Source organism: Acinonyx jubatus, chromosome B2, assembly GCF_027475565.1.
Source record: "Acinonyx jubatus isolate Ajub_Pintada_27869175 chromosome B2, VMU_Ajub_asm_v1.0, whole genome shotgun sequence".
Lineage (NCBI taxonomy): Eukaryota > Metazoa > Chordata > Mammalia > Carnivora > Felidae > Acinonyx > Acinonyx jubatus.
The window spans coordinates 148,075,186-148,101,428 of NC_069385.1; the positions used below are offsets into that span (position 1 = coordinate 148,075,186).

Consider the following 26,243-nt stretch of genomic DNA (forward strand, 5'->3'; position numbering starts at 1 on the left):
ACCTGACAATATGCAAGTTATTCTGAAATCAGAAAAAATAGTAATTTGTGTGTTTCCATTTGGGGGGAAGAGAAAAAACAAGTGTGGCAAAACGATTGAAGTGGACAAATCCGGGTTCAGTGGCGGTCGCTCCTGGCACAGGAAGCCGTGTCTGTGTCTGCAAAGCACCGACCCACCGACCACGGAGGTCGCGACCGCGGGAGCGCTCCGCACGAGGGGCCCCGCGGGAAGTGGGAAGAAGGGAGTCACCGCTCCCGGCGCTGCCCGCGGACCGCAGGGGGGGTCACCGGCCGTCCGGCCGCCGTCGCGGGTCGGGTGCCGGGTTCGCGCCGTCGCGGGTCCCGCCCGGGTTCGGGTTCGTGTAGGGGGCGCGACTCCGAGACGCGCGGAGGGCGAGACGGAGGGAGGGCGCCGGAGGGGGGCGGGGGGCGTCCCGGGCGGCCGCACCTGCTTCGGGAACCCGAGCCAAGGGCGCGCGCCCTTCCCGCCTCGCCCAGAATGCGGTGCGACAGTCACTGGGTTTGTGGGGACCCCGGGTCCTGTGGGGTCGGGGGGTCGGGGACCCACACTGTTTAAAAGCCGCAGCTGATTCTGAAAACCAGAGGGTTTGTCAGGCCAGGCCGAGGCCTGGAGACGTCGCCGCGGACTGAGGCCGGGCTGGGGGGGCGGGGAATGGGAGCTCGGCGCGGGAAGTAGGCGAGGGGGGCGCGGGAAGTAGGCGAGGGGGCCCCGGGGGCACCGGGAGCGGGCGGGGCGGGGGTGACAAAGGCGAGCGGAGGGTCGCGTGAGTGGGCGCGAGAGGCCGGGGTGGGGGTGCGGGGGGAGAAGATCGGTTCCCGGTCCCGAAGGGAGCTGAGCGCGCGTTTTCCCCGGACGGTCGCGGCGTCGCACCGGAGAGGAGGCGCGCGGCGGAGTCGGCGGGGTCGGTGGCGTCGGCGGGTCCGCGCAGTCGGTGCGGTGGGTGCGCCCAGCGGGGTCCGCGGTGTCGGTGAGGTCGGCGGGGTCAGCGGAGTCGGTGGGGTCGGCGCGGTCGGTGCGCTCGGCGGGGTCAGCGGAGTCGGTGGGGTCGGTGCGCCCGGCCGGGCCGGCGGGTCGGCCGGGTCTGATCCCTGCGCGGTGACGGCCCGAGAGGAGCTGCAGGTGGGAGCGGGGTCTGCCGGCGTCCGCACGTCGGGCAGCGGGAGGAACGAGTGTTTCCTGGACGTTGAGTGTTGAGGTAGAAGCCGTGGCACGGACCCTAAGGCAGTAACTGGTGCCAGGACGGCGGGCACCTTGTGTGAACAGGTGCAGGGTGTCGGCTGGGTCCAAGGGCCGACGGCTCGGGACTGTACGTGAGCGGTGACATCTGCCATGTAAGCAAGCCTCCGGAATCCAGGTGTCTGTCTCAGAATCTCACCCCCGCTCCTGCAGGGGCCCCGGCGTTGCCCGTGTCCGATTCTTGGGGGCACAGGGAGAGGGACCTGTCACGGCCCCCTCGTAATAGAAGCCCTTGTAAGAGTTAAGGGGGACAAGCAGAGACTTAGGCTTAGTGGACAAGGTACAGACGTGAGGGCAGCAGGGGGAGGGGGAGGCGCAGGATTTCTTCCATGGAGGGAGGAGTGGCCTCCGAGCCAACAAGTCTCGGCCTGCCCGCTGCACAGGCAGCCATACCGGAAGGAGATATTTTAATCACAATTCACTCATAGTATAGTTTTTAGCAATTTGATCCCAGACGAGAGAACTGGCCAAATTAGTTGGGACGGAGAGGACATTTCGGTGTTTGCCATAGGGCTAGAAGTCCTCCAAGTTTGGCTTTCTGAGACCCCCAAATAGTTTGATAGAACCCCTGGCATTTTGGTAGATCAGGTCTCCCCGCACCCATTGGAGCTCATCCACAGAAAACTCAGGGGCTGTGTGATGGGACCCACAAAGTCACCTAAATTATTGTCCGGGGGACTGGACCTGGAATCTGGAAGTCTGCTCAACAGCACCCTAATTCCACATGCCCTTTCCAGGTCCTTTCTCACTAACACCCACACTCCATGTGCTTAAATGCTAGAGAAAGCACTCAGAGTAAAGAGAATGCATGGAATGACCACATTACCCCCCTCGAAAACAGCATCCTGGAACAAGTAATTGGCCCCAGGGAGCACCACCAATCAGCAGCCAGGCAGACTCCAGGCAGTCTCCCTCGGGAGAGCCCGCTGTAGATTTTGTCACTGGAGAAGGGAATCTGGAAATAAGGACATCCCAGCCTGGCGGAAAGTTAGACTTACAGACTGGAAACAAATTTAATTCCCTCCCAAAGACAAATGATCCAGCAGGAAATAAATCCACAGAGAGCAGCAGTGTTGAAACCATCCTGCATCGGAATTCTTGAAAAGGTGCCGTTAGGGACTGAATTGTGTGTCCCCCCTCCCATCTCCAAATCCATATGATGTCCTAACCGCACAGTGCAACTGTATCTGAAGATGAGTCTTTAGGGAGGTAATAAAGGTTCAGTGAGATAAGGGTGCCTGTCATAGGAAGAGGAAGAGACACAAGGCGTGTGCACACGAAGGAAAAGCCACGCGATGGGACAGCAAACGGAGAAGGCCGCTGTCTGCTGCTTCCTGAAAAGGGCTCACCAGAAACCAGCCCTGCGGCACCTTGATCTTGGCCCCCAGAACTGTGAGAAAAGAAATTTCTGTTGCTCGAGTCTGTGGTATTCTGTTATGGTGACCCTAGCGACTAATGCAGGTGCCACCAGTGGGTCAGGAACTCCTAGGTGTTCCCTGGCCACACAGAGCAGAGGCGAAAGTTCAGAGGAAGTGGCTGCCCTTCACCCGCAGAAGCGGCCCACACACCTGTGTTCTTGTCACCTTTGCATCTCTTTCCCATTGTGACGGAAAAGCCTTTCCTACTTCCTCATGTGAGGGCCTTCATTTGATGTTAACGGAGGTCTCCAGGCAATGTTTTGTTTCGAGATTGAAAACAACGGTGAAAACGGGGTGAGTGAAGAAATGTAGGGAAGCAGATATTATGGAATATCGATTGAGAATGCGTTGATCCACGTTTATTTCTTTCATGTTTGGAAGGCCCCTACTGAGGTCCCTGGCCATCTCCACCCCCCACCCCCAGTCGTCCAGCATCCTTCGGCTTGCTCACCCCGGAGGGCTTGGGGTCCGCAAGTGCTGGGGGTCTGTAGAGCAGCCAGAGGAGTAATGCTGCTCTCATTCTGCGTTTGGCCCAGAAAACAGAAAGAACCAAAGAAAATGTGGGTAGGGCGATGCTGTTTCTTCTCCGTTGTTGTATTTCCCTCTCTTTAATAATAGTACACAGTGGGAACCACGGTGAACCGCTAGCTTTTGTTCGGGTTCAAGGGATGTTGTTAGGGTCCCGTCCCCCTGGGTGGTGTGGGGGCTCACAGCAAGAGATGAGGGAGAATTCAAGACAACCCATTAGGTTTTTCCCTCCATATGTGCAGGAATGGAACAAAAAGTTAGGAGTGCTAGATCAGTATTTCTTGAAGAATTAAAAAAAAAAAAAAAAAAAAAAAAAAAAAAAAAAAAAGCTATAGCTTGGAGGTGCCGGGGATCGAACCCGGGGCCTCATACATGCAAAGCATGCGCTCTACCACTGAGCTACACCCCCCTCCGCGAGGGCTCGTTGCTAACGGTTATCTGGAAATAAGTTTTGTTTTCCGAGGCCCTTGATTCCTGCCTGTTGTGGTGGTTCAGTGTTAACGGGGCTCCCGCGGCTGCTTTGAGCAGGAGACCTTCAGGAACCAAAGAGGGGCACTGATTCTTCAGAGTGTAGAACTTGAGATGGAAAGGAAGACACTGGAAACGTGTCCGGTGATAGCCAAGAAGTGTCTCCTGTGGCTTCAACACGTGTTTACAGTTTCCTTCTCCCATTCCTGCCAAGGAAGTAATCAAGCCCCAGTTTTCAGCTCTTTCGCTTTCCTTCAGATATGTCTTACCCTGAGACACAAGGCTTTGGAAAGTCAGCATTTTCCGGCCTAAAATGGTTCATAATATTTCTTGTTTGCTCCATTGGAATATTAAGTATCAGATTTAATAGGGAAAAGGCATCACGACCCTAAAAGGAAACCCTAGAGTGATGCATTCAGCATTTCACTTAAAGGGTCGTTTCTCTTCAAACTTAGGAGGCCCTGCCAATTGTCCAAAATCTCTTTTTCAAAAGGCATTCATTAGGCATGAAGGAAACAGCCTTGGGGATGGAGAGAAATGTTGGATTGTGAGAATGAGACCAAAGGTAAAGAGACACAAGATTTAAGGGTCAAGGGAAAAATCATCTATTTATTTATAGGAAACATCATGCCATTATCAAACAGAAGAAGTGCAGAAAACAGGTTATAAAAATTCTTTTGGAGATGGAGGGAGGGGGGAGGATGGGAACATGAGGAACATGAGCTAGCTTTGCTCACATTAAATTCGAGATACATGCAGCGCACTTGTGAGGATGCTACACGGCCAACTCAGGATCACCTGGGCTTCAAGCCTTGGGTTTGTGAGTCACTGGGAGACCCAAGAATGAGAAGCCAAATAAAGACCAAAGAGTGTGCTCATTAGCGTTCACTCCTGGACATTTCTTGAACCCTGGGACTTATCCTGGTTAAGATTGTGTTCTTTGAACTACATGAGAAGATGCTGAGAAAACCAATTTCCTGGTACCGGATTTCTAGTGGTTAAGTGTTTCGCATTCTGGTTTCCCCATATGTGAGCTTTTGCCAATATTCCTAAAATGACTGAGTCCTTTCTGAAATTGGAGGAATAAGATTTCTCTCACTTGGCTCATGGAACTTTTATTTCCTTTATTTTCTTTTATTTCCAGTGTGGTTGATAATGCAGTGCTGAATCAGTTTCAGGGGTACAATATAGGGATATGGCAATTCTATGCATTACTCACTGCTCATCAGGACAACTGTGCTCTTAATCCCCTTCACCTATTCTACCCGGCCCCCCACCCACCTCCCCTCTGGTGACCATCAAGTTCTTCTCTGTAGTTAAGAGTCTGTTTCTTGGTTTGTCTCCCCCCCCCCCACTTTGTTCATTTGTTTTGTTTTCTTATATTCCACACTTGAGTGAAATCATATGGTATTTGTCTCCTCCAACTGACTTTGCCGTGCAATTCCTGGGTCGTAGGGTAGTTTTATTTTTGATTTTTTGAGGAACCTCCATACTGTTTTCCGGAGTGGCTGCACCAATTTGCTTTCCCACCAGCAGTGCGAGAGGGTTCCTCTTTCTCCACATCCTCGCCGCATCTGTTGTTGCCTGAGTTGTTAATGTTAGCCATTCTCATAGGGGTAAGGGGGTATCTCATTGTGGTTTTGATTTGTATTTCCCTGATGATGAGTGATGTTGAGCATTTTTTCATGTGTCGGTTGGCCATCTGGATGTCTTCCTTGGAGAAGTGTCTCTTCATGTCTTCTGCCCATTTTTTAATTGGATTATTTGGTTTTTCGGTGTTGCGTTGTATAAGTTCTTTATGCACACATATATCCACATAATAATGGATACTCTCGTTTTCTGGTTGCAGAATTGTCCTTGCACATACACGAGCACACACCACAAACATTCTACTACAACATTGCAGTGGTTCTTTCTCTGCAGATTCCCCCCTGCAATTGTTGTGTGGATTAAAAACATCACACACACCCCCATCAAGACAGAAATGAGTTGTAAGGGTAATGGCATGTAACATATTGGAATTTCTTAGGTTGTAAAACTTTAAATGAAATATTCGCTATGTCGGTTAACGTTTCATCCAAGACCTCAGTGAATAGGAACCAAGAGAGTGTGACAAAAACGTGCCCCCGCCCTCCCCCACGTGCCGGGGCAAAAGCCAAACTGCCGAAACCCGGGGTCGAACCAGGGACCTTTAGATCTTCAGTCTAACGCTCTCCCAGCTGAGCTATTTCGGCTGCTGGAAGGTTCCTTCTTTAGTCATTCTCCAATTGGTAAAGTCTGCATCGCGGGGCCAGAGTACCCCCCCCCCCCCCATACCCAACGTGTCCGCTCCCACTTTGCTCGCAGGTATCCGCTTCCCCCAGAGTTGGGGGGGGGAAGGGCTCCCAGAAACCCTGCGCGAGGAGAAGGCCTTCGGAGGCAGCGGGTGAGCTGGAGGAGGAGGGGCGGGTAGAAACGGGTCAGCAGGTGCTCCCTGCGTGGTCGCCTGGGGTTCCCCACGACGCGAACGCCGCTCGGGGATGCAGGGAATTCAACACGGAATTACCGAGTCTTCTCCGGTCCTTTCTCTGTCTTGCTCCTCAGGGGCCGAGCAGCAGGAACAGGGCTAGTGGGCACGTGGGGGCGGTGACTGGCTTCTTGCTCGGGGTTCAGGAAATCCGGACGAGCCGGTGTTTCCTCCCTGGCTTCCCGGAGCGGACACTGCGGGCGGCCGAGGGGAGACCCCAGGCGGGGACTCAGGTAGAGACGTTGGGCGGGGGCCCAGGGAGAGACCTTGGGCAGACACCTTGGGCGGAGACCCAGGGAAAGACCCCAGGGAGAGACCCTGGGCGGAGACCCCAGGCGGAGACCCCGGGCAGAGACCCAGGGAGAGACCCTGGGCGCGGACCCAGGGCGCAGGTTGAGGCCGACGAGGCCCTCCCTTGCGCCACAGCCTGCAAGACGAGTTGTTCAAAGGAGAGGAGTACTGGAGTGCCGGAGACAGACAGGTAGACGCGAGAGCGTGGGTACGAACCCGCTCACTAGGAAAGGGCGGAGCCCCCCTGAGCCACACCTCTCACCGCAGAAATGCCCTCACCCTCCGGAAACACGAGCCACATTTCTGAGGCGTCTTCAAGGACAGAAAATCCACCGTGTCACACGCCGCCGTGCCCTAAACCTCTGGACGGGACCCCGTGCTAGAAGTGTAAGAGGAAGGCAGGCCAGATAACGGCCCTTCTGCTCGAGGACCACTCTCCCCATCAGTCCCTCCCAAGGCCCCCGCCCCGCCAAAGGCCCAGGGCATTTTTCCTGCACGGAAAAACCACAGAGATCTCCGGATGGAACTCTCTCCTGTGTCCTCAACCTCTCTCCCCTTCGTTTCCTCTTTCCCCTTCCTCGAAAGTTTGTCAAGCCCTCTCCGCGTTAGGAAGAGATGAGCCACAGTCTCAGAAGGCATTTCAATACTTACAAATTACAAATACTCTTACCTGGCATGTGTGAAGCACTTCTACAAAACGCTAAGAAAAAGACTAAAATCTCGAAAAGAAAGAGCAAATTAAGACGCACTTCACCAAAGAGGATCCCCATATAGCCAGTAGGTGATTTAAAAGGTGCTCGACGTCTTTTGCTAGCAGGGAGATTCAAATTTAAAAACAGTGAAATACTCCTCCTCACCAGCATCAGGTTCTGCTGAGGGTGCGAAGCAGCTACAAGTCTCAGGCATCTCTGACCAGGCTTTCCAGCCACCCGCACACCTGCGCTGGGAAACTGAAAAAAATTTTTTAAAGATTTTATTTCTAATCTCTACACCCAAAGTGGGGCCCAAGGTCACAACCCTGAGATCAAGAGTCGTGTGCTTCACCAACTGAGCCAGCCAGGCGCCCCCAGAAATATTGGCTGGAATTAAATATGCATATGACCTGTGACCCCGAGGCCACACCTGTGCGTGTGCCCAAGAGAAATGCATGAGTATTTCCCTTGTGGAGGGGTGCAGAACTGCCACCCCGAAATCTGTCACGTTGGCCTCTTGATTACTTTGAACTAAAGGGACTTGAGAAACGGCTGGTGTGAGGACACTCTGATTCTCCTTGGTCCCTGAAAGCAGATGAGTGTCCCCTGTACCAAGAGGGCACAAAGCATCTCAGCACCAGAGACAGGGGATTTAGGGCAGAGAAAGTCAGATAAATGAACCTCGTTACTTGTCCACTGTTTACTACCCCAAGCCCAAACCCCTTTGTCTTGTCACTCCTTCGAGTTTCATGTTTCTATGGGGCTCTCATATATAAAGAATTAAATTTGTTTTTCCCCTGTAATTTGTCTTACATTAATTTATGTTGTTAAGTGCTGTTGCGTTTGCTCACGAACGCTAAAACTACATTTTTCTGTCATTTTCTGTCAGTGCACGACTCACATGTCCCACACCTGTTTTAAATCACAGAACATTAGCATAAACCCAGTTATTTGAGAAACTGAGAGAAGAACTTGAATTAAGAGTACAAATGTAGAATTTAGAAGCATTCCTAATTATCTTAGAAGTCTTACGTTAATTACTGGACCAGCATAGAATCCAGAAGGGGAAAAGGGACAATTTTTCACCTACACTAGAACGACATGAACATGGACAGGAGTGCTTGTGGCCACGTTAGACGTTCAGCCGACACCCGGCGCCCTCCAAATGTGCTCCAGCAGTGAAGAGAATCAATACCTTGTGATGTTATCTTGTGATGTACAGTTTCCATCTGAAGGAACGCCTAGGGGGCAACGAAAACTTCCACGACCATCACCATGGATGAATCTAATTGTTTTAAAACTGGAGCGAAATAGTCAAATGAGTACATATCATATGATTCTATTTCTATTTCAGAACAGGAGAAAAACACATCTCTGGTGGTGGAGGTCAGAAAGCAGAGCAGATCGTGGTAAGAGGGGGAAGCTCCGGGAGCCTAAGAGTCTTGGGTCTTTGCCGGGGTGCTGGTTACCGGGGGTGCTGGTTACCTGGACGTCTGCATAGTCGCAGCCCGTCAAGCTCGTTCATTAAGGTTCATGCATCTTACTTTATAATTAAGCCTCGATTTATGTAACAAGAAGAAAGAAGGAAAGATGTCCTTGCGAACCTCCTTGCCTCCATTACCTCCTGTCTCCCCAGTGCTTTTCAACCTGCGGGCTCCGGGCTGCTGCCCTCTGTGAGCACTGGAAGCTCCCGCAACAACTCACACACAGAGCCAGGACCCGCACGCCTGTCAACAATCTCCACGGTTTTCAGAATTTTGGGAACAGTTTTCTCTGGAACCAGGAAATACAGTGAAGGAGTGAATTTCAGTAAAACCCTACGTGTCTGCATGGGTCCTCAAACGCCAGTCTTCCACGTCCAGGCTTTTTTTTTTTTTTTTTTTTTTTTTTTTTTGCCTTTAGCCAAGAGTTGGTAGGAGTGTAAAATTTGGATGTAAGGTTTGGGATGATAATCTCCCAAACTATTTTGGTCCTTTTACCGATTGCTTCTCCCCAGCACAGAAAACATTAGCTACTCAGGGTTTACCCGCAGCCCCGCACGTGGCGCCAACCAGGCCCAGGCTCGGCCTGAACTGGGGGCACAGGGAAGGAAGAAAAGTACAAAGTGATGTGGACGGGAGTCAGCACAGGGACTGCAGCGGGCGGGTAGGGACGCGGGGATGCGCCGGACTGCAGGCAAGGCTTGGAGTGCACACCGCGGGGGCGGAGGGTTGAGGCAGGGAGGGGCCGGGCGCTGGGCCGGGCCGAAGGGGAGGAGCGCGAGGAAAAGCATCCTGGGGAGGAACAGCATCTGCGGGCAGGTGCAGCGGCTAGTGGACGCCCGCATCTCTCCGCAGCTTCCTGCCGGTGTGAGGCCGCAGAGGCGCGCCTTCTCTCTCAAGGGACGCGGGCTTGTCCCAGAGGGGATGTGGCCCATTTTGCCTCGGACCTTGGTGGCTTCGGAGGCTCACCTCTCCTTGGGCCTCTGGCCGGACAGGTTGCGCGCTCTGAGGCCGCGCGAGGCTGACGTGTGGTCGCAGTTCGGGAGCTGCGGGGAGTCCAGGAGTACGTGGACGCGGTGGGGGCAGGTCCCGCCCGCGCCCCTGGGATCGGCACAGCCGAGACGCTGCAAGCGTGGTGCTTTGTAAGGTTTTGCCTGACATGCAAAAGGTAAGAATGTTCTCGTTTGTTGGCCCGCTTATTTCCAACTCTCAGAAGCGTATTGGAACCCGACTTTCTCCTGAAGAAACGCTTCTGGCATTTGCGACGCGCTCCTTTCCTTCTCACACCCGGCCCTTGCCTCAGCAGGCGTCCCAAGAGCGGGGCTCGGCCTTGGGGAGCCCGGGGCCCCAACAGGGCTGATGCTCGCGGCCGCCACCCCGTCCTCGGGCCAGCACGCGGGCAGTGCGGGTGAGTCAGCTGAAGGTGGGTGACCACCCCGCGTAGACAGGTAGGAAAAGGTGAGGGAGTTTTCTGGAAGACCCCTGGTCTCTTGGCTTCTCTAGAGGGAGAAGGAGGCTGCTTTTCTGCTCTCTGGATGCTTGGAACCTCGACTGCTTTTTCCTTCGGTGACTGATTTTCTTTTTCTTTTTTTTAAATTTTTTTATTTTTGAGAGAGGGAGGGACAGAGCATGAACGGGGGAGGGTCAAAGAGAGAGGGAGACACAGAATCTGAAACAGGCTCCAGGCTCCGAGCTGCCAGCACAGAGCCCGACGCGGGGCTCGACGCGGGGCTCGAACTCACGGACCGCGAGATCATGACCTGAGCCGAAGTTGGACGCTTAACCGACTGAGCCACCCAGGCGCCCCAGGTAACTGATTTTCTAAGACGGGATGGCGTGTCCTCCTGTGGGCTTCTGTTGAGGCGCCTTGACATCAGAATCCGGAACTCTGGAAAGTTCCAGAGACAGAGGGTGGCCCTGGAGACTCAGGAGATTGAGGCCGAAAAAGATGTATGGTGTTGCGGTGGGGAGAAGAGCTCCTAACTTCTGGGGGAACAAAGAACTGAGCGTCCCCTGACTGGTCCTGGCCCCAGGACCTCGGTGTCTGCCTTTTCAGACGGAAACGCCCCGGGGCGCCCCGATTTCAGCACAGGGGACCACTGTCATGTCCACACTTATCATCCTTTGCAGTTTAACGGCTATTCTGTCACTAAGCCCCAGAGTGTGAGAGTCTCTGACAGAAGCGGTGGCCACCTGCACATCAGCCATCAACCGCTGGTCGTGAACCTAGGAAGGTTTGCGTGCAAGTTTCCAGGCCGTGTAGACTTGGCTTGTATAAGTCATCCGGGTTGGGGAGGAGGTAGGACTGTAAACCCACAGGACAGCGTGAGTGCTTAACTCTGATCCAGACCCACATGGCTCTTCCCTTGGGCCTCGCAGACCCCATGCCGAGTGCTTCCAGGTCCCACAACCAGACGCCGTGCAGTTGGAAGGACTGCTGTTGTTAGACGAGGTTATTTAGGCCCTAAGAAGCCTGGAGGCCAGCCTGGAGGAGGCCATGGCTAGCCGTGGGGAGGGTCAGAGGCCTGTCCGGCCTCACTCCAGAGAAGCCCCATCACAGGTGGCAGAGCCAGGACAGAAAGGCCCTGGTCAAATAAGGAAGGGAGCCCCCAAACCCTACTTCTAAGAATCCCCGCCCCAACTAGTGGGTTCTCCACCCCCTTGTTAACAACTGTTAGTAACAGAAACCCCGACCCCTTGGGCTCACACGCTCTCACATCTCAAGACTGTACTCACCTCAATAAACATTCCTGCTCGTACCCCTCATCTACTGTGGTGTCTCCCCTTGAATGCGACATCTTTTCCATGGCTGGGTCAGGGCTCAGGGCCTGGGGTCTCCCAGGCTCACCTGACAACACTACCCTCTGGCATTGATGGGGCCCAGGTGCTGGTGATCGCTGAGAGTGCTTGCAGATTGGGTAATAAGAGAATCAACAACAAATAACCTCAGTGAATGAGTCGGCCACCTCCCTGCTTCCCAAAGGGGTTAAGAATGAGTGGCGGCAGCGGCAGCAAGTTTCACGGAGATACTTGGAGCAGTGGTGGAGGTTAGAAGTACGGGCGGAACAAAACTGGAGGTGCTGGGGATTGAACCCAGGACCTCGTGCATGCTAAGCACGCGCTCTACCACTGAGCTACACCCCCTCGCTCTTACTTGGGCCTTGAAGCCCTTTCATGACCCGACTGTAACTGTAGTTGCCTGTGTCTCAGGGTTAATCATCCAAGCCCTTTATGTTTAGTTCCGTCCTTTCTATACTCCATACACTACATCCCCTCTGAGGCTCGGCTGCCCCCGGAAAAAAGGTGTTTCAGTTCCTTGTTCACGGTCAGCTCATGAGCAGCCTTTCCCAGAGTCCACTCCCCCTGGGATCCCACTGCCCGCAGGCTCTTCCAGTCCACCACCTGGGTGCATCCTGGGACACGACGTTCTCTTGCGGGGTTTCCCAGTATTACTTTTGGTGTCCTTGGATACATCAATGCTTTATATAGTAAAAAAAAAAAAAAAAAAAAAAAAAAAAAAAAAATGACTCCCTCAAGTGTGTGTCCAAAGACTCTAAAGCTGAATACAAACAGAAACAAATTGAACATAGCATAACCACATAGAGGAAGAACAGATCCAAGTAAATGTTTTACACAGTATTTTGTTTTAATTGTAAAGACAGAAAAAGCGAATCTTAACCTTGATGTAGCAGGGTTATCATGATTATTTTTTGTAGTGGGTAAGAGTATAGCAATTGTGATATTTTGTGTGAATTTTATTAATTTTTATTTGTGTGTGTGAATTTGAGTGATTGGAAAAGTGAATACATATTTGGTGTTGGAAATCAAGGCTCTCTCGTTAGAGAAGGAAGAAAGGAAGGCATAGTCCTGTTGACTCTGGACAGGAATTAGAGCCATCAGTATGAAACTGTATATAAATCTGTCATTTCCCCCCAGATCTGTCTGCTAACAGGGCCTAGAAGACATGATACTTCTGTAACAAAAAGCAATGCTAGCCCACTATCTTGCTTTTTAAATATCATTCCCCACTCAAAGGAACCAGATACTTTTAGAAATCACTGACTCTAGGACCGGACCAGGGAAAGTACAAGATGAACCTGAGATATCTTTCTGTGCTATAATGTAGGTGCTTAAAAATGAAGGGGGCAGTTCAAAAGGATCCAGAGGCCAACTTGAAGGGCCTCTCACTGGTCAAATCAGAGACACTTCCAGCATGAATAATGACAAGTGATTATAATTCTTGGATACTTAAATCAATATGGAAGAAGGGAAAGTTTTCCTTATAGTGGTGTGTGACCTAATAATAGAAGTAATAATAAGGTTAGAAAATCACCACTTTGCCACAATCAGAACAATAATAGAGTCAAGCAAAATTCATAAGTCAGTTAAAAGCATAGGTAAAATTTTGATGATGATCAGAATATTTATATAGTCTCAGAGTATTTCATTACAGGTTTATTAATTACAAGGGGGAGAATGATCATTTTAAGGGGAAGAAACCTGGTAAACACAACCTTAACAAAGTGATCAAAGCAAACATGACTAATAAGCCTGGTGTGATGCAGGGAGACATCATTCATGTGACATTCCCCCCAAATATTCACAACCCAAATCTAGTCTAATCACAACATTAACTGGGGAACATGTTGATCTCATGAAAAACAAGAAGTGTGAGAAACCATTCCAGATTTTAAAAAGACTAAAGGGTAAATTCATACATGATGCTGTAATGGACCCAATTTTGGGACAGAAATTTCTATAAAGGAATTTATTAGCAAAATTAAAGCTAATAAGACTGCATATTAGACAATACTATTTAACTGGTGTTAAATTTCCTGACTTCAAAATTTGTGCTGTGGTAAGGAAATGTCCTTGCTCTTAAGAAATACATGCTGAAGTGTATAATAAAAAGATTATGACGGAGGTTTACAATAAAAGGATTGTGGATAAAAAGACACAGTATCCAAAAAGGTTTTGAAATAGTTTAGAAAAGAATAATCTCTTTCTCCCTTTGTCTCTCAATAGGATAGATAGATAGATGATAGATAGATAGATAGATAGATAGATAGATAGATAGGGATTTATTGGTTGTTGAGGGAGAGGCAACACGGTGCTCTGAAATGATCCCAACATTTGGACAGTACGCGCTTCTCAGGTGGTCCCCATCGTATTGAAAAGACTGCTAAACAGAGACAAAGTTGTGAATTTGCCAACTTAGAATGTTAGAATTTAGCAGGTGTTTTGCTCTGTTTCGCTTTCACACTCCTTGCTTGTGACTTACTCATCTAAGGACATCTGAAAGGGATGGATTTCTTTCTCCAGAGCTGGGAAGCGAGCAGGGCCTGCCTGGCTGGGAAGAGAGTGAGGCTGTGAGACCCAACACTCCTCCCTCTATTATTCAGCGGCAGTGACGGGAGCGGGTAGTTTGGGACTGAAACCATAGCAGCCCTTTGGTGGGGCCATCAGTGGACTAGAAACTTTGAGCAGTGCCTGGAAAACGCAGAGCAGAAGTTTGGACAAGAAGCAGTAGAGGAAATGGCTGCTCTTCCGCAGCAGCGAGAATGCCTTAGACACCTGCCAACTATGTCTTCTTGTTTTGGCTAATGATTTCCATTTTGACGCAAACAGAAAGTTTTTTTCTGCCACCTCTTCATAGTAGCATGGTGGGTGTTAACTGACATTTCTGGGTATACTTTTATGTAGAGAATTTACTTTATTATTTTTTATTTTATTTATTTTGAGAGAAACAGAGCGAGTGGGGGAGGGGCAGAGAGAGGGAGAAAACCCCAAGCAGGCTCCGTGCTGTCTGATGCGGGGCCTGAACCCATGAACCGTGAGATCATGACCTGAGCCCAAGTCAAAAGTCGAGCATTTAACCAACTAGGCCACCCAGCTGTCCGTAAGCAGGGATTTTAAAAGAAGGGACTGATTGGAGGGAAGGAAATCGGACGGTTTGAGCCAGCAGTCGGGCCCATGCAGGCTACTGAGTCATTTAAAGCAGATTTTTTTTTTTTTTTAATGTTTGGCAGGACTCTGGCCTCTTTGTGCTGTCCTGTGACGGCAGTGGCCACCCACTTAGCACCTGCGTCAAACTTCGGGTGATGGAGACAGAACAGAAGTGGAGGAGTCGGAGAGAAGACTTGTGGTTCCTCCTAAAAACTTCACACAAACAAAGGAACTACTTTGCCTCAGGCCTCTGGTTTTCTTCTCCTTTTGCCGTTTGCCCTGCTCTCCACAGTGGTGGGAATAGGGGCGAACTGACAACTTTGTCACTATGGGGGCAGGCTTCTTGTGTCGAGCGGAGGGTTCGTAGGCGGAACACCGGCTCCCAGCGAGCCCAGGCGTCGTCCCCGCGGAGGGAAGCAAAGTCTTTGCCGGTGTGAGGCCAGAAGGGTCTTGAAACGCGGAACTTGCCCTAGATTGTGCGGTAGGCCCAGCCGATCACAGGGGTCCTTACAGGAGGGAGGCGGAGGGGGGAGGCCAGCGGGACCTGGGGGCAGGGGTGGGGAGATGCGGCCGCAGGGTGAGCAGCGGGGCTGCTGCCACAGCTGGATGCGCCCCCCCCCTGCCCCGGGCCGCACACCTGTGCGTTCAGCCTGTGCGTGCGCAGTGACGCGTTACACCTGCCGGGGGGAACCGACTGCGCGCCTCTTCTGCCCGCAGCCTCTGGTGGCTTTGAGGCTCGTGGGGTCTAAACAGAGTAAAAATTAACGTCTTGGGTCACGTGTTGGTTTTCTGGTGAGCATTCTGCCAGGGAGTAAAGAAGCAGAAGGTAGGATAGTGCAACCTGCACCTCCTAAGGATGGGGGGGGTGGGGGGGGGTGGGGCGGCTGGAGGTGCCGGGGGTCGAACCCGGGGCCTCGTGCATGCGAAACACGCGCTCTCCCACTGAGCTACACCCCCCGGCCGCCGCGGGTCCCCAGCACCTGTCTCCATGGGATGGAGGAGCCGCAGGTGTGTGGGGACGGGGGCGGGGGGGCTGGGGGCGGAGGGACTAGCCTTTTAGCAAACAGAGCTCAAAAGGGGGCACAGAATATTGGAAGCGCTTGTTAGAAAACTGGCCGGCTCTTCCCTGGCTTGAACACGTCTTGCTGTTTGCTGTCCGCTCCACGGGGAAGGGCAGGGCAGGGCATGATTTTCTTGGGAAAACCCGGGTGGGAATCCATACCACAGGCCTTTCGGAGTTTCAGAGTCGGATTTATCACAGCCTGAGGGCAACTGAGCAGGCCGGAGGGGGCGTCCAGGGTAATAACGCTTCGGTGGCCGCACAGGGATAGGGACCTACTGGGTTTACAGAGCGAGACCCAGACGGAGACGCGCGAAGCGACCCGTCTTTCAACCCAGAGATTTGTGGTCCTTGATCTTCCGGAGAATGGGGGGGGGGGGGGGGGGGTGGGGCGTGGAGAGGAAGGGGTGGGTGTGGTTCGGGGCACGTGGAAGGTAAGGGATCCGTCTCTAAGGTCGGCCTGGAGGTGAAGCACGGCGAACCCCGCCCAGTGCCCAGACCTGACTGTGGGGGTGGGTGGGCGTGAGCAGAACAAGTATAATAGCAGAACGAGAGCTGAGTGTCCTGGGAGATGTGGACTCAGGAACTCGTTTACTGATGGTTCTGGGAGCGGGATTCTGAGGGGGAGACTTCTTCCCAGACTGACCCTGAACCCTACAATTCACACTGGTTAGCCCTGCGGCCTTGAAACTTCCATGGGAGACCCAGAAAGACTCATTTCCTGGCACCAGGCTCCTAGCTGGTATTCTCTCTTCTTCGTTTTACATCTTTTTAAGTAAGTGTGTCACTGAGCCTCTTGAAATTGAAAGCACATTATTGGTTTGGCAGAATTTCTCTCTTGGCTGGTTCATGGGGCTGCTAGAATAGACAGAAGGAAACACAAGTGGCAGGTTTCACTGGACTCGAGTGCTTGAGGAGTGCCCCCCACCGAACTCTGCAAGCTCTGGTACGTGGTTGTATGTGCATGTGTGTGTGTGTGTGTGAGTGTAAGAGGATGGCTGGAATATTATCTAGGCTGTTCGATGGTGTGGAAACACAATTGTGAAAACTCCCAGGATCATCCAGTAATTATCCCTTAAATCGCTCCTGGAGAAACCTACATATCAGCAGGAGTACTACAAGTGATTCACAAAGAGGTTGGGGTTCTTTTTTCTGTTTGCCCCAAGGTACACTGAACAGCATAATTGTTAAAATCAATGTTCTTTGACACCATTCAGACTCTCCATCCACTGCATGATTGAAAATATCTATTCCAGGGGAGATAGTAGGATGTTTCAAACATGACTCTTCTAGTGAAATAACCATTTATCTCATAAAGGAGAACTCAGACCCTGAAGACACATGAAGCCTATTTCCCGTGCATCTAGGACAGGTGGAAACATTGTAACTGGTTGGGTGCCATTTTTAAAAAGGTGACAGGCCAGCAGGAGTGGGTTTTTTATGTGGGGAGCTTTTGTGCTCCAGAATTCCAATCCACACTTAGGATCCGTGTGTGTTTACAATGTCTCACCTTGTTAACATGGACAGGGAAGATTAGTTATACTGCTCTAATAAGTCTCCTATCTTGACTGAATGTGAAGAAACTGTCTACACTAGGTAGTAAATGATTAAGTCATCCTTTTTCTCCAATTAAATGTGCCTGTGAAAAAAATAAAGCACTGCCTTTTCAGTTAGAGTGTCTACATGGCCTAAGGGATCATGTCTGCTCCCACATTCCTGTGCAGCCCATGGTCCTACCCAACTGCTGCCTCCTGCACATTCACAGATGGTCCCACACATGGCCACGTCGCCTTTCCTCTAAGAGTTTCTTAATCTGTAATTTCTTCCTGAGAAAGCTAAACAAAAGATAAGTTTGTTGAGGTAGAACACCCAAATAAAACATGGTTGAAGTTCCAAAATTCATCTACAGTGTACTTTAAAATAAGTCAGTCTTATTCTGAGTCAAAGTTAGACACAACTTGCTCTCAAAGAACTACCTCAGACAGCTCAGGCAGCACGTTATTTGTTTTTATTGTTTTATTTTTATAATGTTTTATTATTTTTATTTTATTTATTTTTATAATTTAAAATTTTTCCATCCAATATTTTCTACAGCGTTCTCATACTAAGCCCTTGACCTTTTCACTATATTCTCTTCTTTAAATCACAGAGGTGGGTTTCCATGGAGAAGTCTATGGTTGCATTATGTTCCCCTTTCCTTTTTTTTCCCCTTCCCCCCGCCCCCACATTTGGGCTGAGCCCTAATATAATACAGAAAGGCAGTCGTGATAACTCAAGATAGTCTTTCTCATGTTTTGTCTTGTTTCTTTTTGTGACTCCATGAATTCCCATAGTCTCCTGACATGGTGGGTACAAGTGGCAGAAAGACACTGTAAAATTGTACCTTGAAAACAAGAGGAGGGAAAACATGACAGCAGAACAGAAAGAGAACGATCGTTCGCTTCAAGAAAGTCTGGCTCCTGAGCACTACTTCGGAATCTTTTATGGAGACGTAAATCCCAAAGCCAAGACATCTTAACTTGAGAAAGAATTGTCCTTGGAACTTATTTCTCCTTTGAAAATTCCCTAATTGCAAAAATTAAAGTAATGAAACAGAAAAAGAAAAAATTTCCTCGTCACTTCACAGGGAAACTTTTGACATTATGTTTGTTCGGGGAACCAGGATTCCCAATACCTGAGCAGTCCGTCAGCCCGCACTTCCATTGTGGTAGCTAAGGGTTAGGATCTTCAAAATCTATCACAGGGCTCAGTACACGAAAGGGGACTTTGGTATTAGCCAAATTATTAATTTTGGTATTAATACCGAAGCTCTTAAAGATTTGATGAGGACGAGGCCGCTCTGAGTATGGAAATGATTACAAGATACTATGCTATTTTAAATGTTGCTGAGCACAAAGACAGACACAAAGTTCCCAGTACATATTGGAAGTTAGCACAGTGTTGATTGCAAAACTTGCGAATGTTTATTAAAAGGAAAAAGAAACTTCACCTCGAATTCAATTATGTATGTTGATTCAGAAAATATTAATATTATATTACCATGGGAGAGAACAAGGTCCATTATCAGGCCGCACAAATGGTTCGACAATAGAAGTACATTTTTGCAATTGTATCTCCTACATTGGAATAGGAAATTGGGAAAAGATTAGAATACAGGCATGCACTTAAAATGTATACCCTCCTGAGCCACGTCCCAGCACCCAACCCGGCGCTTCCCAAAGCTTCCCAAATCACCCAACCCGGCGATTCCCAAAGGAATCGGTTGAGGATCCAGGTTGTGGTTGAGCGGGTCTGCCCAGGGGCGGACGTTCCGCGTTTCTCATCAGCTCGCAGGGGCCACCACGGTTGGTGCGAGGACCGCACTGATGGGGGCGCACCTGCCTCGGGCCGGGTCGCTAGAGGTGCAGACGGAACTCGGCTGGCACCCGTGTTGGGGCGCGGGGACCCTGCGCGGACGCCTGCGGGCGGCGCTGCACCCGCGCCGAGGGCTGTGGGCGCGGCCACTGCGGCCGGAAGCAGGAGAGCTAGGAAGACGGTGTGAGAGCCCGCGCCCTTCCCCCAGTCGGCCTCTCCGTCCTCGCCTCTCCTTTCCCGCGCGGTTAATACAGCGGCAAAATGGAGGCGGGGCCCCCGCGCTCACCGTATCGGTGAGGAGGGACCCCGAGCAAAAGTGGAGGTGCCGGGGATTGAACCCGGGGCCTCGTGCATGCTAAGCACGCGCTCTACCACTGAGCTACACCCCCGCAGGAAAAGCGTTCTCCCGGGAGGCTATTCAAGGGCAGTACAGGCGCCGGCGACGAGTTCCCGGAGGCTGCCAGGGCCGGGTCCGCGGCGCCTGATGCGGCGGCTCCGCAACCTCGCAGCCGGGAGGGAGGCTCGCTCCGCGGAGAGACGAGCGAAGCGCGCTGCGGGCCAGAGCCCGTGGGAGCCCCGGATCCGACCCGCGAGGCCGCGGCGAACGCGTTTTCTCGGGCGTCCGCGCTCTCGTTTTCCCGCTCTCCCGGCTGCCGGAAGTCGTGCTCAGGGAGGCGACCGAGGAGGACAGGTGCAAAAGGCGGGGGGGGGGGGGGGGGGGCGCGCAGACGCCGCCCCGGGGCGGGTCCTCCCGGGAGACCGCGCGGGCGGTGCACCTGCCGCCCTCCCCCGCCTCACCACCACCCCCCGCCCGGGCGGCAGGCGCCGCGCCCCTCCCTCCAGCCCCAGGAGTGCACCTGCGAGGCTGACGGCGCGGACGTGGCTCTTTGGGTAGAGACAGTGTGGTTCTCCAGCCTCTCCAATTAGAGGCTAGAAGGACGCTGGCAACAGTGAAAAAGCCACCCAAGTCTCGGCTCAAGACGTTAGAAGACGAACAGCGTGATAAACCAGAAGACTCGGAATAAACTAAAAGAAGGGAGCGCTGAGAAAGACGAATGCAGAAAATAACGAGTTTTAAAAAGTGGAACTAATAAAGAACCTAGATATTTGAAAAGGCAACAGAAGAGTCAAACTTCCAGCTAACCTAATTAAGAAAAGAGAAAATCAGGACCGCAGCCAAGTCCCCATCGTAACAAGAGGGCTTTTAAATCGTGAGAAGCATCGTAGCACAGTTCAGCAAATGATTTAAAAACTTAGATGAAGTGGATTTTGTAAATATCATATCCAAGTTAATCCTTGTACAGACGGGAGGCAAGCAGGCTATTACTCTAGAAAAACAGAGAAAGTAGTTGAACAGGCACGCCCCCCAAAAGGGCATCAGGCAAAAATACATTCACAAGCAAATTCTACCAAACTGTTAAATATCAAAAAGTCATGATGCTACTTAGATTATTCAAAGCATAGAAAAAGAAGAAAAACTTCCTATTCGGTGCATAAAGTGAGTATAATATTAACCACGTTTTTTCAGTTTGCACCAAAAATTAAAACTATAAGCCTATTTCACATAATACAGGATGTCCAACTGGGGGCTATTCCAGAAATGCACAGAGCACTCATTATTAAGAAAGATATCGGCAAAGATTCCCTTGTCCACACAAGTCTATGCAGGGCCCCCTGCTCTCCTTTTCAACTAGGCTTTGGCTTTGGGTCTTTGATTTTCATCTCTGTGTTGCCCAGTTTCTGTAAGAGTCCTTAGTTGGGTTAGCTAGGTGTCCCCCATCCTCCGTATCTGATCACCTTCCATGTCTAATTGGGCCCCTTATCCTCCGCCATCCCCCAGGTGACATAGGGTCACCGTGGCCCACTTCCAGCAAGAATCCTGTTAGGGCCATTCAGCCACAATCCCTCCTTACCCTTGATGTTTCCTCTTGGGAACTTCCTAACCACTGATGAACCCCCACCCTACTCTTGGCTATAAATTCCCACTTGCCAAACACTGTATTTGGAATTGATAGTTCTATACTGAAGCCTCTTTCCCCCTATTACAATATTCCTGAATAAAGTCTGTTTTTCCTGCTATTATAGCTACTAATCAGCTCTGGCTTATCTCTAACAACATTAATACAGACCATCATGTTGATAGAGAAAAGGAGGGAAAAAACATACATGATTATCTCTATAGGTTCAGAAAAAGCATTTGACAAAAGACAACGTATGTTTAATATTTTACTGGAGGATTTAGTGTCCTCCAAAAGTTCGTGTCCATTTGGAACCTGAAAATGTGACCTTATTTAGAAATAGCGTCTTTGTAGATGCATTTAGTTAGGAGGAGATCATATTGAAATATGATGAGCCCTAGGGGCACCTGGGTGGCTCAGTCGGTTAAGCATCCGACTTCGGCTCAGGTCATGATCTCATGGTCCGTGAGTTCGAGCCCTGTGTCGGGCTCTGTGCTGACAGCTCAGAGCCTGGAGCCTGTTTCAGATTCTGTGTCTCCCTCTCTCTCTGCCCCTCCCCTGTTCATGCTCTGTCTCTCTCTGTCTCAAAAATAAATAAACGTTAAAAAAAATTAAAAAAAATATGATGAGCCCTAAATCCGCTGACTCATGTCCTTCTAGGAAGAGGAAAACATGTCAGAGACAGACACACAGAGAAAAGGAGGCCGTGCCACGATGCAGGCAGAGATTGGAAGTGGAGGGGTACCGGGAGCTGCCGGAAAGGAAGATGAGGCAAAGAAGGAGACTCAGAGGGAGCATAACCCAGCTGACACCTGATTTTGTACTTCCAGCCTAGATAACTGTGAGACAATAAATTCCTGTTGTTTTAAGCTACCAAGTTTGTGGTAATTTGTTACAGCAGCCCTAATAAACTAATACAAATAGGGTGCCTGGGTGGCTCAGTTGGTTAAGTGTCTGACTTTGGCTCAGGTCATGATCTCCCAGCGCGTGGGTTCAAGTCCCGTGTCAGGCTCTGTACTGACAGCTCAGAGCCTGGAGCCTGCTTTGGATTCTGTGTCTCTGTCTCCCTATCAGCTCCTCCCCAACTCATGCTCTGTCTGTCTGTCTGTCTGTCTCTCTCTCTCTCTCAAAAATAAATAAGCTTTAAGAAAAAAACTAATACAAATATACTAAAAGCACTCAGTAAAATAAGAATTGACAGACACTTCTCAGCATAATATTTCTTGTCCCATCTTTTGGTGTCACAATCCTCCTGTATTCCAAAGCGCCCCTCCCATTCCGCTTTACTTTGATTCTCTTGGCTGTAGGGGACTCTGGAGTTATGAGAAATGAAGTCGTGATGTGGAACAAGTAAGACTTTGATAATACGGAGGACAGAAATCCGGGGCCTGTTTCTCTGGGCATTTACTGAAAATCAGGAATGAGAGTAGAGGGTGAAATAGTTTGAGAAAGAGCAAATCGTTGATTCTGTATAGTTTACTTGGTTCTATGCAGCTGTTTTAACCAAAAAGTCAAAAAAAAAAATCACAGATGACAAGAGTTCTGTTGCCTTTCAATTTTCCTGTAAACCACTACGAGCAGATTCTGATTTAAATCCCAGCTGGTCCTCTAGGCTTGTGGCCTGAGGCATGGTTCAAAGGAGGCGAGGAACCGCCTTGCTGCACAAGGTTCAGTTGGTGGGGCAGAAGACTCTTGGTCTCGGGGTGGTGAGCTTGAGTCCTACGTTAGGGGAAAGCTAATTGTTGCTCTCCCGCTGGTGCATTTGCTGGTCTCCTCAGTTGTCCTCTGGGCTGCAGCCCCCGGGCTCCATGGCGAGGACAGTGTACTGGGTGGCTGTCCCAGGGGAAAGCTTAGAACTACACACAGTTCAGAGGAGAGGGGGAGGGACGCACTGAGAGAAAAACCTTCCTCTGATTCACCAGTGTCTGTAAGCTACGAAAACGTGGATCGTATGAGCAAGAATATACAAAAGTGGAAGTTCTGACATAGAATCCTATTAGGCCCATGCCAGGGGGGCTGTCGACGGTGCTGACGGCCAAAGCTTTTCAGAGGCGAAAGGTCTAGTGAGGTCAGGCATGAGTGTATTTACAAGCTGGTGAAGGAGACTGAGGTGACCAGAATTATCTAATAGGAGTCTACTAAGGAGCCTCACTGATCTCTTTGTCAGACAGAGAAAGGGGGATATGTCCTGACTGCCGTGTGCTGATAGCCCCTGTGCACAACTGTGATTCATATCCTTAAAGATTCAAGGTGTACTTTGTGCTGGATGTGCTGTAACTTTTTCAAACTGGGTAAAAGAAGCTACCTACCCCTTTGCCCAACATCCACTCAGATGGCTGGACTAATGTTCTAACCTGCTAAAGGTTTAAGAGTTCACATCTATCCTGACAGTACATGTGACTTCAGACTGTGATTTTGAAATGCTATGATATGGAAACATATGTTTTTTTTTAAGTTGATGTATGGTTTGCACACACTGTTATGTTAGTTTCAGGTGCACAACAAATAATTCGACAACTCTGTACATTATGCTATGCTCACCACTATAGAAACACAGAGATTTTTAACTGTCTTGGGAAACTTAATTAAAAATTGGAAAATGTTAATGATTTATTAGAGGAAAATGCACATCTGAAAAAAACTCAATTATGAGCGTTGAAGCATATTGGGGACTTAGACTTTTGAAGCTAGAGGAAATGCCCTATAAAACTACTATCCAGGGGTCCCTGGGCGGCTCAGTTGGTAAGCTTCCAACTTCGGCTCAGGTCATGATCTCATGGTTTGTGAGTTCAAGTCCCGCGTCGGGCTCTGTGCTGACAGCTCAGAGCCTGGAGCCTGTTTCAGATTCTGTGTCTCCCTCTCTCTCTGACCCTCCCCTGTTCATGCTCTGTCTCTCTCTGTCTCAAAAATAAATAAACGTTAAAAAAAAAAAAGAAAACTACTATCCACATTGTAAAAACGGTTTCTTGATGTCATTTTGAGAATCCAGAAGGACATAATCAAAAACCACAATCTACCATTAAAGAAAGCTATTGCCATCTGAGAACTCTCATGCACAGCAAAGGACTCTGATGTTCCCAAGATGGCCATTTGGTGGTGCCCACGCCATTCTCCAGAACATGGATGTGCACATTACCTGAAAGTGCTCACAAGGTCAAGGACAGATTCCTCCAAGCTCTTCACTTTATTTTTAGAAAAGTACACCCAAGAAGCTCCTTGGGTGGCCGAATCTTTTCCATGTCTATTTATCATAAGCTCCTTCCCCAAACAACAACAATGCTAAAGCTCTGATGAATCTTAAGGTTCTCCCATTAAAACGTACGTTTCATTGTCCTCATTCTCCAGCCTAAGAAAGCAGTACAAATGAAATTCATGCTTTTTTTTAAATCAACATTTTCAGAAGAGCTTTCTTTACCCTAAAATTCTACCTATTAAAAGATAAACTGAGGCATATGAAAATTTTTTAGTTTATTTGAGCAAAAATCAACTCGGATCTGCTAGGGGCAAGCTTGTGGTGGTTAGAGATGCCCCTCTGACAGCAGGTATAAACACAGAGCAGAAGACAAGAAAGGAAGTCATTCGACTGGCTAGAGCTTAAAGCCTCGTTGGCTGTTTGTGATTTGTTGTCTATTTCTGAACCTTCGAGCATATACAGGCTTAGTTTTAATCTGCTTAAGCAAGCATTAGAGCCCCCTCGTCTACTGGCCTCTCTGTTTAATTGATTTAACAGTCCTAAGATAATACAACCTATGCCACAAAATCCTCACAAACCTTTACTGTATAACATCGCTGGAGAACTCTATAAAGTTTAGATTATTTCTTCCCTGACAAATTCTATTACCGATGGAGTTCAGGACATGCTACTCCAACATATGGCACTTCGGCATATTACATATTTTAAGCTGAAGGGATCTGAGAAAACAGCAAAAGGTCACTCTGGCCTCCCTCTATTGCCCTTCTTCCCTGAAACAGGTCATAAAAGGTGACCTGTGAGAGATGCCCGCCCTGTGACTGAAAGAAGCATCCTTATTTCCAAAGACAAAGGGACACCCCTGAAAAACAACCTTGCTAAGTTTCCCCCAATTTGCCAGATTACCTCAGCCTCCTTAACCTATCACATCCCTCCACGGGTGACCACTGTGCACCCAACCCAACCCAAACATACTCACATCTGTTTCCTTGGGTCATCCTTTCCTTAGGAAGGCTCTCGTGTCACGGTGTCCTGTAAAACTTATGTTAAGTAAATTTGTACGTTTTTCTCCTGTTAATCTGCCTTTGTCTTTTTAATGTTCAGACCCAGCCAGGGACCCTGAGAGGGTTGAGGAAATCTTTTGCGTCCCCTACATAACCTTCTAATTTTGCAGGTATTATCACAATCTAATGTTAAGCACACGGTTCTGTGGTTCAGGTACAAGTTGTATTTTCAAAAGAGACGCTACAGGACACACACATACATGAGTCAGGAAACTGGTTAATTTGGAAAAGATAGCCTGTAACGTTAACCTTAGACCTACATTGGAAAAGTCTGATTAAACACAAATATCCCCTTAAACTCTGGGGCATCCACTCGGTTTCATGTTTAACCATGGGCAAGAGATGATTATGTCCTGGGGCCCCTCCTGGCCATGTCTCTTCCTGTGGATATTGGGTCCACACTCTATGTATGGGGGCTCCCAGAATTCTCTATCAAAACAGCCCAGACCCTCCCCTCTTCCAGGGCCTGAACAGACGTCACCCAACCCCGCCCCCTTTCGGAGGCCATCCTTCTGAGGGCAGACCATGCCGTTAGCATGCATGCTTCTAGGCCTAGGAGGTGGCCCTGGACTGGCTCTTTGCCAAGTGGAGTGTTTGAAGCTTAGAAGTGTGTGCTGAGGTGTTCACACGTTGAATGTACAAAGCCCTTCAAAATGTGGGATGGAACCGGGGGTGCTAAGAAAGGGGATGGGGCTGTCTCTTTATTTTCTGATTCCCCTCTTAACTCATCTATCAGTATTAGCCAAGCAGGTGCTTCTTCAAGTCAGTCAGATAAGGATAGAGTTTATTTAACACAATACAGAATTTCTGTCTAGATGATAAGTTTACGTGATACTTGAGAAGTTTCTTCAAAGTCAGGAATGACTTTAAAGGTGTAACAGCAGAGAGAGGGGATGGGAGGAGAGGGCGGAGGGCGGAAGGAGGAAGGAGGGCTGTGACTGGGAGCGGGTGCTGGGAATGCACAATTTCGTCCGCCCCCCCTCCCCCCCCTGCCCCAGCAGCTCGGAGAAGGAGGGCATCGAAGGACAGG

The 26,243-nt window shown here is 49.8% G+C and overlaps 5 non-coding genes across 5 annotated transcripts; all 5 read right to left on the bottom strand.

The window, feature by feature from the left end:
- Positions 1–3,540: 3,540 nt before the first annotated feature.
- On the bottom strand, positions 3,541–3,612 carry TRNAA-UGC (transfer RNA alanine (anticodon UGC)). Its single transcript has one exon. It is a non-coding gene; the product is annotated as a tRNA-Ala (tRNA).
- Positions 3,613–5,832: 2,220 nt separating this feature from the next.
- Positions 5,833–5,905, bottom strand: TRNAF-GAA (transfer RNA phenylalanine (anticodon GAA)). The gene has a single exon. It is a non-coding gene; the product is annotated as a tRNA-Phe (tRNA).
- Positions 5,906–11,713: 5,808 nt separating this feature from the next.
- TRNAA-AGC (transfer RNA alanine (anticodon AGC)) lies at positions 11,714–11,785 on the bottom strand. Its single transcript has one exon. It is a non-coding gene; the product is annotated as a tRNA-Ala (tRNA).
- A 3,687-nt stretch (positions 11,786–15,472) lies between these two features.
- TRNAA-CGC (transfer RNA alanine (anticodon CGC)) lies at positions 15,473–15,544 on the bottom strand. The gene has a single exon. It is a non-coding gene; the product is annotated as a tRNA-Ala (tRNA).
- A 3,774-nt stretch (positions 15,545–19,318) lies between these two features.
- Positions 19,319–19,390, bottom strand: TRNAA-AGC (transfer RNA alanine (anticodon AGC)). The gene has a single exon. It is a non-coding gene; the product is annotated as a tRNA-Ala (tRNA).
- Positions 19,391–26,243: the final 6,853 nt, after the last annotated feature.